This window comes from Diprion similis, chromosome 4, assembly GCF_021155765.1.
Source record: "Diprion similis isolate iyDipSimi1 chromosome 4, iyDipSimi1.1, whole genome shotgun sequence".
Classification (NCBI taxonomy): Eukaryota; Metazoa; Arthropoda; class Insecta; order Hymenoptera; family Diprionidae; genus Diprion; species Diprion similis.
In genome coordinates this window covers 17,028,550-17,044,712 of record NC_060108.1, presented here as the reverse complement: position 1 = coordinate 17,044,712, position 16,163 = coordinate 17,028,550, and the positions used below count along the sequence as shown (strand labels likewise).

At 40.7% G+C, this 16,163-nt stretch overlaps 1 protein-coding gene across 2 annotated transcripts in view; it reads left to right on the top strand.

Moving 5' to 3' along the window:
- The first annotated feature begins 505 nt into the window (after nt 1–505).
- LOC124405186 (leucine-rich repeat-containing protein 4B-like) overlaps nt 506–16,163 on the top strand; it is a 227,192-nt gene continuing 211,534 nt past the window's right edge. The window contains exons 1-2 of one of the 2 annotated variants that reach the window (XM_046879875.1): nt 506–953; nt 7,012–7,048. The gene's annotated coding sequence lies outside the window, so the exon portion shown is untranslated. The remainder of the gene's footprint in view (nt 954–7,011; nt 7,049–16,163) is intronic. The other variant, XM_046879876.1, reaches the window with a different exon arrangement.

Genomic DNA, 16,163 nt, shown 5'->3' with positions numbered 1-16,163 from the left:
AGGAATAATAAATAATAAGATGATATATTCAAGGTGGTACGTATAACCTATAATATATCGTTGGGGCGTGAATAGGTAAAAACGGCAAAGCTCACGTAACATAAGTGTGAAGTTGCAGCGATAGTATCTCGTCTCTCGATACCTCGAATTATATCTATAATGTACCACGTGATTAAACGTAGAGGCACGATAGGCGGAGCCGTTATATACAAGGATAACGAGTAACCCTTTCGGGTCACGTTCCGAGAAGCAGTGTAACGAGAAATTGGACATATGTTGAGGGAGCGATAAAATGCGTCTATGGTGTTTCGTTCGTTGTATAAAGTGAAGCAAATCATCCGCAGAGTGTGAGAGTTTATTGAATAGAGAAACGATCGTTCATTATTTACATTTCGAAGCCGATGATCATGCGGTGAAGTTGGACGCAGGTAAGAAAAAAAAAAAACATTGATACACCCTTCGGACGTAACGAATAATTATAATAATATAAAGTCGCGTATAGACTGTGAACACAAGACCGATGAAATATAACGATATGCAAATTAAGCTCGTCGGAATAGGTGTTTTATCCGTATAAAAAGTACGCTTAGACATTTCCTGGGCAAGAAATGATATCCGTATAAAAGGTGATACCGGTATTTGGATATTCCGGAAAAGTTTGTTCCCCGAGTTTCGCCGCGGAATCGCCGGGTGAATTTTGTAATCTCGAACTAACACGGGGCAGGGGAAACGCCGCCGCAGTTGAGGAATGGAAATGAAAAATATTCAATCTTAAAACTTATACTTTGAGGACTCAGTCGGGAGTCTGGCTCGAAGTGAAACCCCAGAGTGAAGAAGTAAAGCAGAAACAAGTGAACCAAACTCGGACGACCGAACGAATATCGTTCGTTGAATATTTAATATCATCACAGTGTTCAGCAGGAAGCAAAAATTGCCGCCGCCATCTTGAGCAGGTCAGTGATATCGTATCTTTGTTTGTTGTTGTTGTATTATTTTATATTGAAAGGAAATCAGAATCGGAAGCTGCGTGTGTGAGATTCAAGAATGAAATTTTGGAAAAATTAATGGCGGAACACCTCTTTTGCGGATCGTTTAATCGCCTTGTGTCTTAGAGTAATAATCGTATTGTCATTTCGCAGGGAGATTGAAGGGTTGTAATAATATCGACTAAAGTTTAGTAGCAGGTGGTGCACAGCCTCGAGTAGGTACGAGAGATGGTGGTAAAAAACGAGTTGAGATATTACTAACAAAATTACATCGCTTACATAGTTGAAACTTTATTGGATAACCCCCGACCTAAATTTTCCCCCGTCAGCGCAGCCATCTTCTATACATATCCATAATTCTTCGGGTAAGTTTTAGAAGAGCTGCACGCTTTATCACTTCTGCGGGATTTTCTTGCTTTTTATTACTCCGGTTTAGATTCTTTTTGCAATCGTCTTCTTCATTCCCCTTCCCGAGGGCAAAAAGTGTTCGAAAAAACTCAAAGATCTTCCGCGAGGTATTAATTTCACGGAATATTGAGTGCATGGGCTCAACCTTCGTTCTCCTTCGCATCAATTCTAGGTCAAGGGTTACAAATGAAAATATAATTTACGATGAAATAAGACTCGTTGAATAAATATCGAGCCCGCGATGCAGCTGCGGGTTTTAATTTTCTCCACTTCTCGTATCGGGCAACTGCATTGCCGTTTGAAAAGCTGTATAAATCAGATATGTATAAAGTACGATTTTACCTTTTTTGTATTCGCCCCACGATTTATTCACATTTTATGAGCGAATTAAACGGAATTTTATGCTATCCCGTATCTAAGTATCTTGAAATATTTTCCGTGTGCTGATAAAAACTCTTCCTACTTTACTATTAAAAATGTCTATTTACCGTTTTAATAATCTGTGTGTAAGAAGTTTTATATACATTGATAACGCAGACGGTTAATATTGGAGGAAATTTCATAATTTAAGTTTTCCAGTTTTCACTGTTGTGAACGAACGAATCTAGTTAAAAATCATTCATTTACGATTATCATAGAATTTTTAGAAATTTTTTCCAATCAATTTCAACGTGAGTATCTCTTTTCCGGAAATAAACGACGGAATGAAAAAAATCCAATCAAATTGTCTCTGTATTTTATAATAGAAGCTAAGTGGAAAGCTCGATGATTCGTTGACATTCGTTGCTGCAAATTCAATGAATATCTGAAGTTCTTTCAAGCAGTATCTGTAATTATTTATTTCCTGCATGGTACGAGTAAATATAATGACATTTGATTTGTACCTCAGTAGAATTATTTATTATTATACCGAAGGGATTTCGACAGGCGACTGGCTGATGTCGAGTATAATTCAATAATAATTGTTACTAGATAACTACGTCAATTATAGTCACAAACAATTAATGTGTGGTATTTATATCAGTCGTGGTATTGAAAGCACGTTTTCAACGCGCGTAAATTTTACTCGCTATTTACACGCAAAATGCGAAAGTTTGACCCGCATTTTCCGAAGCTGGAGTTTCAATCCATCGAAAAATTCTAATCAATCAAATAAGGCCAGATCATTTGTGAAATGCACTGCAGTGCGATACTTTGTTTGAAAGATTTGATTCCCTGGGGCGGGAAGCTTTAAAGTCTCGACTAAAACGTGGCTAACGAAAAATGTCAGCTTTAAATAAAAGTTTTCGGTTCATGCAGTTCGTTCGTAATAACCATTGCAAACACCGCTCGCAACGCGATTGTTTATTTTTTTCGGAATTATTAGCAGCTGAGCTTTTTCACGTGCTTTGTAGCTACACGGCTCTAAATTCAACAACGGCTAGTCGGTGCTATCTAGCAGCATAAATAACGAAAAACTTTCCAAATTTATAACGCTGTATCACGCACCGTTCCCCCGCAGTGGCTGGAGGTATGTATGAAATCTAGTCCGTGTAGCTGCACCTGTTCAACACGAAAAACTACTTCCGGATCGGCCGCACGCTCTGCAGCTCGTTGAATCTCAATGCCGATAATATTAATAAAACCGGTAATAAATAATCAGTCTGTATTACATTACAGGCGAAAATAATTTCAGTTCAACCCGCGTCGCTGTCGTCGAAGGGGTTTTGCAGGTTCCCATACTTCTGTGAAAAAGCTGTACGTATACAGTGCGGGTTAGAAAATTAGCAAACTCCGTCAACGGAACTATATGGCTCAGTTTTTTTTTCTTTCGTTATATATTTTAACTTATCATCCGATTTCACATTCTGCCTATTCATAATTGGCGATTAGAATTGTTAGGAATTGGCGACGATATTATTTTGAATTCGATGTTACGAAAGGCGTAAAACTAACGACCATAATACCTTATTGCGTAAAATTACTCGCGAATGATGGTCATACCATACAAGTATTGATTTTTATTCAATTATCGGGATACCGAAGAGAAACAATCGCTGATTTTCCTGACTGCAAGTCCATTTATCATTTTTGGACGTTCGGTTTCACACGTGTGTAATACATTCACTAGATACATCCGCAGTATATATTCTTAATCGCGAAGACTTGATGAGAAAAAAATTATAAAAGTAAAAAAAAAACTCACGCATACATTTTTTCGACCCGGTTTTTTCGAATAACTGTTGTTTATTCTATGTGCGGTAACAATATAATATTGTTAGGTAAACGATAGTCGTGATTATTTGATTTAAAAATTCACCTACCACTAGTTTAATTTTGGCTAATGACGTATACATTTGGGACGTTATAATGTGCTAGTGGTGAAAAGATGATAATCGCGGTTCGAACTTTATAACATATTGCAAAACAAAATCGAATTCCGTATTTTGAATGAAAAAGGTGGCTTATATTGTACAATTTGATTAGGAATGACGAGTTTTGCAAATGGTTTCCTACATCACATATCGCGTGTCTAATGGTACAAGAACGTATGCGCCATTATGATACCTTTTACCTCGCGTAAAGGTAGGAAGGCGTATTTTCTCTCTTTTTTTATTTACGCGAGAAACATGAGGATACCTTCAAAAACGTTGAAATTGAAAAATGGATCAATTGACAGTAAAAGGTCGTAAGTATAGTCGGTTATGCCCTTTCATCGCGAACTTTATGGAAAATAATCACGTAGACTAATGGTGTATTCATCATTCATTTATTTTTTGAGAAAATAAACAGTTTTAAAATCCCTTCCCGAAATCGATAAATCTTTATGCTTCCAAGACTTTTGCGTCGTTTTCGAAAAAACAAAAAATTTACGGATGTGATCTTGAACCCTTTATAAATGCGATAAATAAAAGTATATTCTGATGCTGAAAGGGCGTATCCGCCAAACGTAAGGCCTTTTACTTTTTTTTTTTTTTTTTATTCTATCGGCTAATTTTAGTGTATATATGCGTTTTGAGTGCTTTTTTTTTACCATCGAATTCGGCTTTTTGGCGCATACGTCTTTATACCATTAGACACGCGATATAGGCGATGAGAAATCTCCGTCTTCCGTGGTGCCGAAAGAGTGAGAGAGACAGAGAAGGAGAGTGGCAGCTAAGTAAGCTTCCTGTCCTTATATACAGGCACTTCCTCCGAAACAAATTAGTTGAAGTGTGCGGCTTATTAAAGGCAGGCAGTATACATACGCTTTGAAAAGTAGGGAGTTCCTTCAGGGCTCCTCCACCTTGTACCGCTCAGATGACAGATAAGTCAGGTCTGACCTACAATTATTTATCACACAGAAGGAGCAGAGAAGTAAAATATACCCCAAACGCTCAGTTTTCGCCCTCGAGGCTGCAGTTTATAAGGGGTGCAAAATTGTTGACATTAGTCACTTTTCAGGAACGATTATCATCTCTCCTGCGCGGAGTAACCGCGGGTGGTTATTCTATGTATATACAACGGCAAAACATCCTTCGCGTTAGCTGAAAAATTTTAAACTTTTTGGATATTTCTTTTTCAAAAACCTAAAATCCTCTATTCCTAACGAAAAATGGAAACGTCAGTTGATGCCGGTGCACCAGATAAGTCCACGATCGGTAGAAAATCTGGTCCCTCGACGTATTATAGCTGTGTTCGTAAATAGTCTTGGATACGGTGGAAAAGCAACGACGTTATTACACAATTCTTTATATTGTTTGTCTCCAAAAATCGGGATCGAGGGAAAAAAATCGTCTTTATTCGGCTTTTGGTACATCTTGTATCTTCTGCACAGGCACTTGTAAGAAAAGAATGTTTTTTTCGGAACGGTAATGATTAGAAGGATAACGAAGCACCGTGTATCTCCGGATTCCTCGTCTCGTGCCTTTTTCCTGAAAGAAGGTATAACCCGAGCAAGCAGTGCACCGGATTATACGCGTTTCGGAACCCGAGGTCTCTCAGCTGGCAATGTCAATTTCTATATCGCTCGGAGGGATGATCTTTCCTCATTCCTCGGCGCCATCCTCCCGGCATCTTTCCTCCTCCTCCTCCTCCTCCTCCACGTCTTCCTCCTTCTCGCTCTCTTGATTCACCTGTTTCTCTGTTTCTCTGTTTTCCAGCCTCGGGCGAGGAGGGCAGAAGATAAGGCTACTCATTAGCTCAGACCTTCCCGTCTTATCTGATTATCCCTGGGGTATATCCTTCCTGGTCTTCAGTGTTTACCTCCTTGATCATGGCTGGAGTACCAAAACTCTAAGCGCGATTCGGAGAACCTGATAACCGCTTGATTGACTGGACTGACTCTTTCGTGTTGAACTTTTTCACGCGATGTACCGTCGGAATTACGCAGCTTACGTGCTTCCATCATTTTTATACTCTCAATCTCTCCACGCAATATAATTGCTGCATTCACCCCGTAACCGATGTGCAGGTTCTCCATACAGCTCCGACGTTACCCGGGACGTTACGTATTCCAGACTAATTGTGAACGTCGATACACGCCATTTTGCAACTGGGTTAGTCAGGGATTAAGCATCGTTGAATCACCATTGCCGATTCCACGTTTCTGCTCTCTGCTCTTCGCCGTTTCATCCATAGTCTCACGTAGTGTTTTGCACTCGAATGCTTCTCGCCGGAAAAGCTTGGGCGACCAGTCGATAAGCCGTCGCTTTATGATTGTCCGAAAAAAGCTCGCTGCAGGCTGAATGAATTGTAATATTGAACTCTTTCTCGATTGCCAAGTTTTACGTCATATGATCGCGCTAAGGAGTGTCTTCCAAGTCCGCACTGCAATCCCAGATCGAGGGGGATGGTCTCGATCGATGTGTTGAAAGCGTTGAAAATTCAATTCCAGGGACAGTTTATCGCTTAGTTGATTAACGAACGTGGCTACCTATACACACCGTGCCAACCCATCGACCAGCCGAACCCCCGCGTATTCATAATCTATTTAACGAGCGAAACAAAGGTGATCGAATTATATACCCAGCGTGCTGCAATTATTCAGTCCCACCGTATAACACGCCAACCGGCAATGCTTACGATTGCCAACAAGGTTTTCCGCGTTTGTTTGCCCAGCGGTTTCGCGGTCTATTAACCGAATTATCCGTCGTTGTTCTACCACTCCGCGCCCGCTACACCGCGAAACACAAAATTTCATCAACTATACGTATGATAGACGTGTATATTCAGCTGCCAATTTGATCTAGGAAGCTGCGGTAAACAATAAAGAATGGAAAACAAAAGGCGAAAACATTAATCCGATCATGTTACAGAAAGAACGACGAAATTGTTACTTTATCGCTTAAACTTCTGTGTAGAGAATCCCTCTGGAAATTGAATCTTCTCTTTTCCACTTTTTCAGGCTAGAACTCAATTGTGTAGTTTTGTTGCAGTTACAGTTTTTCGTTAGATTAACACCAAAAGCACTAGAAGTAATGAACGAAAGTTGGTATAAGTATTGTGCAATTGCCGTGATATTATGTGTCAAGATATTACGAGGCACAAGAAATTGCCGAAAACAATTTTCGAGAAGTGTGAGAAAAAAAAGAAAAAAAAAAAAGAAAACACACAAACCCACAAATCATTTCAACGCTCTTCCTCTTTCTTGTTACAGATGAAACAGTATCTCATTCCAAGCATCCCGCAGACCTGTAAGTTTTTCAATTTTTCATCCAAACAATAAATGAAAAGAAATCTAATTTTTCCGCAAAAATATTTCCACAGTGATTCTCACGATATTGACTGATATTGCGATTATAGATAAAAAATAATCTAGAATTGGACCCTATAGTTGATAATACATATGGCGTTTCATTCGTCAGCTAGTAAATAACTGAAAATTGTTCTCCATTGATGGGAATAAAAAAAAAAAAAAAAATTTATCCAGCCAAGCTCTTCCAACGAAATCGATCGCATCCAGAGGAGAGAAATCCGGGTCTCTCGTAATTGTAAGAACGATTATGGGGCCTGATTAGACCTCTGAACCTCTCTCGAACTTCCTCTCGACCGGGTTGCGAGTGGCCCATCAAGTTATGAGCCAGGCCAGCGAGAGAGCGAGAGAGCGAGAGAGGGAGAGGATTGTTAGGCCAGGGTCGGTCATGGGGTGCCGGAAGCGAGTCGGGCGCCGAGTTGGTAGGGTAACGCGCACATGTATCACCAAGGAGTGTCTGAGCTGTCCGCACCAAGTGGCACACGACGTGCCCGCCTGTCCGAAATGTGCCTCCGGTACATACGTATACATTTATATGTATATACAGATATAGAAGTGCGTTATACCGCCTTCGGCAGCAGCTAGCTGGAGCTGGAGCTGGAGCTGGAGCTGGAGCCTCCCGGATGTCCTAGGTCACCCATTGTTTTACTCCCTCTCGCGCCCCGAGGGCTTTTTCACACACTGACCGTAAGACCTCGTCTTCTTTGCTAAGGGTTAGGCACCGGGGACCAGAGGGTTCTCTCTCAGTTACTTTATCAGCGCTTGACGTATATACCGCGACATGATGTACGAGGCTGGTCCCGCTTCCGGAACTTCCCCCATCTCGCTCACCTTTCCCCTCCCACCTCTGTTTTTTGTCGGTAATTTTACTAATTTCGCAACAACCTGCTCAAAAAGCAACCATCTCATGCATATGCCCGACAGCTGGCACTGGACTTCTATAGATTGAATAGTCGGGAATCAATGCTCTTTTTTGACTAGCAGACTATTTATCAAATTTATTTATTCGTGAGCTTTGATGATGATTTTTGTTAAAAAAAAAAAAAAAATGCAATACAACGGATGGAAAACTTGGATGTCGACAAACTTTAATACAACAAGACACTCTTTTTTATCACGCTATTATCGTTAGATGTTTAAAATTCTAGAAAATTGCATTATTGTATGCAGAATTGAAAAAAATATACTATTTCAGTGAATTTGTGGAAAAACAGAACAAATCTAAATTTGAAATGAAAAATCGATATCCAACGTAGAATCTTTTTTGATAAAACTAATGATCGTTTATCAATACAACCGATTTTATTTCTTCTAAATCTCTTAACTGCGTCATGATTACGTCGTCGAATTTTTTTCTAATGTCGTCCGGGTATTTCACATCCTTCACATCATTACACTGTTCGTATTATCGGTTCCAAGGTCTGTCACGAGGTGACCGGGAGTCCACAATGTCATTCAATCAAACGTATCCGATCAATTAGCACTCAATATATTCGCAGTTTCATACGTGGATTTCACGGCTTAGGACCGTACCTCGGAGCTGCGGAGGTTGGAAAACTTTTGACAAAGCGGTGAACTAACTGGCGTAAGGGACATTTGCATAAACTGTATCACCGAAAGCAGATGGAGCCATCTGGTTTTAGAACTATATATTTAGGTATATACATATATATAAACAGCATAATTCCATCCAGCCAGCTGTTTTGCACTCCTCGGGGATAAATTTGCACACGGAATGATTCACTGATTTCTCTTATCATTATAGAAATGCTCGTATTATATGGACGTGATAATTAATTCTTAACGGACGTATATATACCGCAATTGAGAAAAATATCTTGGCTAGAAGTTTCTCTGTTTTTTTCACCCAATACTAATCATTATAAAAGATTAGAGAGCTAAGTACGAGCATCCAAGAAGCGCGTCTCCAGCACGGCGAGGTTCTTATACGCGGATGAAACGGTGCCGACTAGAAAGAGTGATTAATTTTTCTATAGCGCGGTAAATTGCTCTGTATGATATAGTGTTTTTCTACAGACCCTTGGACTCCGCTTTCTTGAGTAATCGGTGGGTTATTAAGATAAGCCAATTGTCCGCAGGGTGCAGCTGCTCGCCCTTCATGCGGGTTTCCCGCGGCAGCTTCTACAACCGCGCTGCTTATGATTCCGTAATGAATGTGATAATTCTCACGGCCAAGAATTATACCGCAGTGATTCGGCTAAACTGTATCTAACACTGAAATTACATCCCATTATTGTGATTAGTGTCGTTTGAATTTTAATTCATTCTACAGTTTTTATACAAAATTGCAGTAAAACAGATTATTACAAATTTAGAACCGAGTTTTGAAACTCTACGTAGACGGAAAAGAAAGACGAGAGAAATGGAAAAGGAAGAGAAAGAATATGCGAAAATTTATCACTGTTATCAGGCAAACTCTCAAGGAGATCTCTTCTTACTTCCGAGTGGGTGGGTCCAACAATGTAGCTAACATAACATAACATAACATAGCGTAACGTAACATAGCATAACCGCGATACTTATGGAAATGCTTTTTTAACCCCTGCAAAATGGCGTTTAGATATGTGTATGGGAGTAGATAGCTATATACTCGTATATTTATCTTAGGAAGATAAAATCTAACGCAGTTTCCTGCCCTTTTGGTTGTATATAATATAATAATAAGAACTCCTGCGAGATGTATGTACACCGAGAGAGAAAAGCTGCGCTCACTTATTATTGCTGCACTTTATTAGTGATATTAAAACAAGATTGTTTAACGTGGTATAATATCGGGCAAGTCTTGAACTCCTGCGAGTTGATAAGGATAAACGGTGTGTAGAAAAGTGGAGAAAATTAAGTATACGGCTTTGTTTCTTCTCCGTGTTTTGCGTTACAACATCCGAGCTTGCGAGTGATTTGTTTACCGATTTATTGTAAATATTATACCAATATATACGTATGTGAATTTTCAACTATTTTGTTGAAAGAAAATTTTCAGTTTTTCGGATCAATACACGTTAAACGTGAGAAGAAGAAAGATATTTAAAAACTCGGTATCATTCATTCTACATCTGTAATCGGTTGGATTTTAGCGTTAAGTAAAAGTTAGTTAAATTGAGCCTAGAATATCCCTCGTATCTACCTATAACCACCTTCATACGTAAACGTAGATTTCGGCAAACAAATGCAAACGAGGGACTCAGTTTTCGCCCTCGGACGTTAATGTCTCGAGACAGAGATCCTCCGTTAACCAACCTTATGAATAACTAATTCCCTGAAATTATCATAGGCATTAGTATCTGCCAAGTGGTGCTGGTATGCTAATATCAAGCTACGGATATACCTACCGGCTGTACAAGCAGGCGTACCGATGATGAAGGCGTTGTTTTTCAAAGATGAGTCTTTGGAATGGGCGGTATCAGCTGATATATACTGATTTCATTCGTTTAGAAATTACGGAAGGACGAGGCAAATAGAGGCAAAAATATTTTTGTTATCGGTCATTCTACGCTTCTACGCGATTAATTATTAATGGAAAAAAATCTATTCATGTCTTTTATTTTTCTTTAAGAATCATAGCTGACCAAAGAACGATGAGGGATTTTAACAGAGATGAACTAAACAAACTTTCAGCTTAATGATTTAAATTGTTGGATCGATATCGCTAGGATGAAACATGGCAAAAGTTTTATTCCCGTCAGTAAATAATCGACAAGGAATAAAAATGATGAAAACAATGCGAATTGAATGACTTTTCAACGTTGTTACGGAGTACGGTGCGTTTGCAATTATTAATTTATAAACCAGACCCGCTTTATCCGTGAAAGTGTTATTTATTGCAGCGGTAAACCACCTACTAAAATAGAAAATACATTTCGCATGCGGAACGCGTGTCACATTTGTTTGCTGCCGCTGCTGCCCTGCAACCGGGGATATATTAATCCGTCGTGGATCTGGACAATCGATAAATTGTCGGTGATGAATAGTTGAGTTGGGTTTTATGTATCCATGACGAAGTTATACACGGCGAAGCTCAGCTGGTTTAATTTCTATGTAAATGGATTTTATTGCGAGACCTGCAGGGATTGAATGTCGGGGTGACGCGACGCGGCGGTGACTTTATCGAAACCATTTCAACTCGCGCCGCGTCGTCGTCGTCGTCGTCGTCGTCGTTGGTGCGGATTGCGCTTGAGGATTTGGCTAATCCGTTCTAACTCATCGTTCGCAAATTGCACGACTAGAATTTTTTCTCCTTAGCATAAAAAACAGACCTATAAAATGAATGGATAAAAAAGAACGAACTAAAAACTCATGGATCAAGAATTTTTTTCCTACCACGCCAGAACGTCACTTCTTAAACCAAAAAACTTGCTGCCGTCGCAGTTTCGGTCTCGTAAATGTAGGCAGTTACTTTATATTTCAAGAACGCTAAACGCAGCGATGTGCCTCGCGGATTGGCTGGATAGTAGCTTGTGCGGTTGCCACCGAGGCTAAACTTTACAGCTTTAAGAGGTTTACAGCCGAGCTCTCGCGTATACCTTCTATAGAGACTGCATACACCGTGGTAGGTAGGTATATACAGGTGACGGCTCTCGAGGAGGAGGTTCGTTTCCCTGAAAAGCCCGTCACTTTTTATCGGTTAACGCTACACCGCCGATCACATACATCCATACATATTACATATAGGTGTGTGTGTGTGTGTGTGTGTGTGTGTGTGTCTCTGTCTCTCTCTCTCTCTCTGTCTTTTCGAAGATAAAGAATTCCTCCCCATCGATTGATGGATGTAGAACGTGCATGCTGTGTGTGCCAATTGTGCGCGTATCCGTCCATGGTTGTGTGTGCACGCATATTCAAGTACCTTTACACCGAGCAGCAGCAGCAGGAAGCGAGGTATCAGCCTTTGAATCAGTCTTCAAATCCCTGCTTTCTTCCACGCTGATACAACTCTTGAGAGAATTTCATTTCCTTGGCTGAGACACTCGGTACAGTGAGGTGTAAGGGTAGGTATGCACAAGGGGTTCGGAGTACAGACCAAGGTGGAAGGCAGTCTCTTGCAGGAACGTTTACGAGCGCAGGACACTTTCAGGACGAAAAGTTCCCGCGACGTTCCTCACCTCTTAGCTCTTTTCTTCCCTTCGTATCTACTTTCGCACCATAGAATCTACACACTCACACACACACACACACACCCCTTCTCTTCCAATGAACTTTCAAAGTTATTAAAACTTTCCTTAATGGCGGTGCAGGTTTTAGATTTGATTAGACAGTCGTTTAACCTCTGGAGCAAAATCGTTACTCAGAACATGTAGCAGCGTGTATATGTATACAGTGTATAAGTATAACTGTGCGATATCTCAATTCCAAAACAGGAATATCAACGATGTATAGCAACAGAGAATGTTCAAACCAAGTTTTCTTTTCTCGTGTCCTGCATATCGCCTTGAAGGGTAGTTTTTTTTCTTTTCTTTTTTTTTTTGCGTCAGCGTTAATGTCGAGGTGAATACACAGAAGTCGAGTGGCTTTTGAATTCGGAAGTACGGAACTCTCCTCGGGCAAGATCCAGACTCTGAAATTTATGGCACAACGCTTTACTGTTTCCTGCAGGCTATACAACTCTGCGCTGTTCGTATATTCAACAATGGATATGACATAACGACGTCTTATCGCACTCAGATAGTTTACCCTACGATACTTGTACGCTATACATATACCTACGTATCCCAGCGATGTCGATATATAAATATATTCTAAACCATAGTTATTTATTCGGTTTTTCCTGCGGTATAAGTGAATGTTGTCATAAAATTCACCCTTTCAAAGTATCGAATTAGAAATACGAAAAAGGGTTGGGGGTGTGAGAAGAAGATGAATCAATTGGTATGTAATACCTGAAGGTTGTAACGTTGCTAAGTGGAGTGTTGGGGAGTATTTCAAGGAAATAATATGACGGCGATGTAAGATTAAGGAGACGTTCCAAGCCGAAAAGAAAGTCTCAAGCCACAGGGTAAAAACTTGGGGAAGCGGAATGAAAGGAAAAGAAAAATATGCCAAACACATCTCATTGAGGGTTGCTTGTTCCAGAGCAATTTCGCGAGGCAGGTTCTTGGTACAATTTCCATAATGTACGTATGTTGCATGGTAGGTATTCCGTGGTTGAGTCAGCGGGCATAACAACCGCACAGTTTAGTCGTGAGACGTAGAATGCCGACGTTTCTCTACCGTGTTGCAATTAAAAATATGACCGGTCAAAGGATACCTACAACATGTAACAGCGAGAGGTAAAAACCTGGAAGAAGGATGAATAATGGTGAAAAAAACAAAAAGAATAAACAAAAAAAAGGTTCCAAAAAGAACAACCGGAACGGCGACACGGTTTTCGTGTAACAATGCAATCGTCGATGAAGACGACAAATTCACGGCGATGAAGAAGAACCCTCGACGACTCAACAACCGCGAGTTAAAGATAAGATATCTGTTCGAGTGGCGGAATTACGGCCACCAAGAAAGGAGGGGGGATGCGGATGCAGTGACTCGGGGCTGCAAGCCATCCCTCCTTGAGCTTGGAAGCTCCGGGAGCGGCGTTGCTCACAAAGGACGCTTGAGGGGTGGAAATTATTTCAGTGCAATAATTACGTCGTACGTTCAAAAGCCAACCAACGACTCGTCTACGCAACGGTCACTGTCAAAGTGAGAGGGAGGCTCGTATCAACTCGGGGTTAAAAATACTTATATTGTGGAAGTCATTAGCAGGGGACGTTTCTGCGTCTCTCAACGGAGAGAATTACTTGTCCATGAAGATTCGGCCGCCTCTTCCTTCCGCTTCTATAACACGACCCAGTTTACGTCCCTTCAAGATTGTGGGGGTGGGTATTCCTTGAAAGGTGTAATTAACTGGTATTGTTATTCACTATGTGACGTAAAAGCAAAACAAGGTCGATACACTCGAGACGGTTTAGCGTGTATGGAAAATAGCTATGTATTGGGAACCTCCTTGAAACGAAGGCTTTTACGATGAAAGAACGTAATCCCGACGTTCTTTGCTTTACCAAACGATTCGATACGTCAATAGGCAGATCTGATGGTTTAAATCGCACTTCTGAGATCTAGTGCAAAGTGATTTTAACACGTTTCGATCATGCGCTGATCCTGGCAGAGAGCAATTATAGATTGATTCACCATTATTGAGAGGTTATTATGGTCAGGGTTGTATTCTACACTTTCTGCATGAGGTTTAAGAGGATAATCGAAAGTGGTAATTTTTGATCCAGTCGACAATGGTTCAGTTATTATGATAGTGACACAGACTTAAATTGTCATTATAGTTTCAAGATTAGGACGCCACTGTAATCATCCTAAATTTGCAATTATGACAGGTCAATTTTCTGTAACCTAAAGTATATTAAATTATTAAATTAGGACTAAAGTGATGCATTAATGAAATAAATATATTATCCATCAACCGCGTTACAGTAATTTCCAACCGTGCTAGTTCACCTCACGTATATAAATGATGCAAGCCGCCAATTTGCCGGTAAAATTATTACACGTGAATGTTTGTAATTCCAGTTAATTATCCCCATCCGTTTCCAGTAAATAAACTTCGTCTTCCTGGTTATTTCTATTTCTCTCTCTCTCTCTCTCTCTCTCTCTCTCTCTCTCTCTCTCTCTCTCTCTCTCTCTCTCTCTCTCTCTATCTCTCTCTATCTTTCTCTAGAAAAAATATACACCTCAAAAACGAACGTTACATGCAACGGGAACAGGAGTAATATAAAGAAGGAGAAAAATGTTGTGGAACTTGAAGACAGAAGCCGGAGGCAGATGAAATAGGCATAACTTGGGGAGAGAATGAATGGGGGCAGTTCCGTGACGCACTAATGTGTTTTGTCTCTAGCTCGGGGATTGTAAAAGCGTACCGTCCATTTTCGGCCAGTATTTCTCCCTCCTTGGATTTCTCCCGCCTGGCAGAGAGCGGTGGCTCCTATTTGCCGTTGGAACAAATTTATCCCCAAATTACCATCAATGCACCACCACCACCACCACCACCACCACCAGTAGCAGCAGCAGCAGCAGCAGTGTGGCCGCTCAACCCCCAGGATTCTACAGAGCAAAGGAGTTAATGGAGCGGCTAAGTGCACCATAATCACGAAACGTAAACATAAATAGAGCACACACAACCCTGCAGACACCGGGACGTGTATTATTATCCTGACTTACTCAAAGACTCCTTCATCTTTTAGCGTACTTAGGCGTGTCCTTACCCTCCGGCTCTAATGGCACGGTAACATCGTTCTCATGTAAAATTGTCTCCGAGATATTCTGCATTACTCGAATACGCGGACACACGGCTGGAGAATAATCTTCGAACGATTCGATGAGGGTGAAAATATTTTGATTCTGTTATTTTTAAGCGCATAGGGAGCTGCACTCTTTCGGACATAGATGTTACTGATATTTTCGAATTTACCATTTTCATCCACTTTTCGATCTCTTCTTCTCTCACGTACATCTTGTCATGGTTTTTATCCTCTTCGAGCTTCCCCGAGAAATCCCCGCAACGGCAATCCAGGTAAATGCATTCCGCCAACACGCGTTACGTGGTACATTAATCTTGAGCAGTGTTTATAGTTTCCACCGCGTTTCGAATCGTAGGGAAATCCTTTATCCCGGTAAAACTGCTCCGTTTCTACGGTATACCGTATTCGTCTCATCCTTTTTTATTCCTCCCGTTTCCACTACTACTACTTCTTCTTCTTCTTCTTCTTCTTCGTCTGCACTCCACAGCCGGCAAACAATCAGAGAAATTCCTTCAGGACGGAATTTCACTGGCAACCACAGTAGAAGATAAACCAGAATCTGGCTTTGCCTCTGGAGTCTAACACACGTGAAATATCGATTATCAAAACCCAGTACAAGCCTGCAGGACATGTACTTCAACCCTTGCACCACGCGACTCCCTCTCGGCGTCTGTAAGTCAACGTCCCGAGAGTTTCGACGCTGCCAAAAGGCTTCGAATGCTAGATTATCCTCTTTATTTACTGCTCAGGATTTAAGAC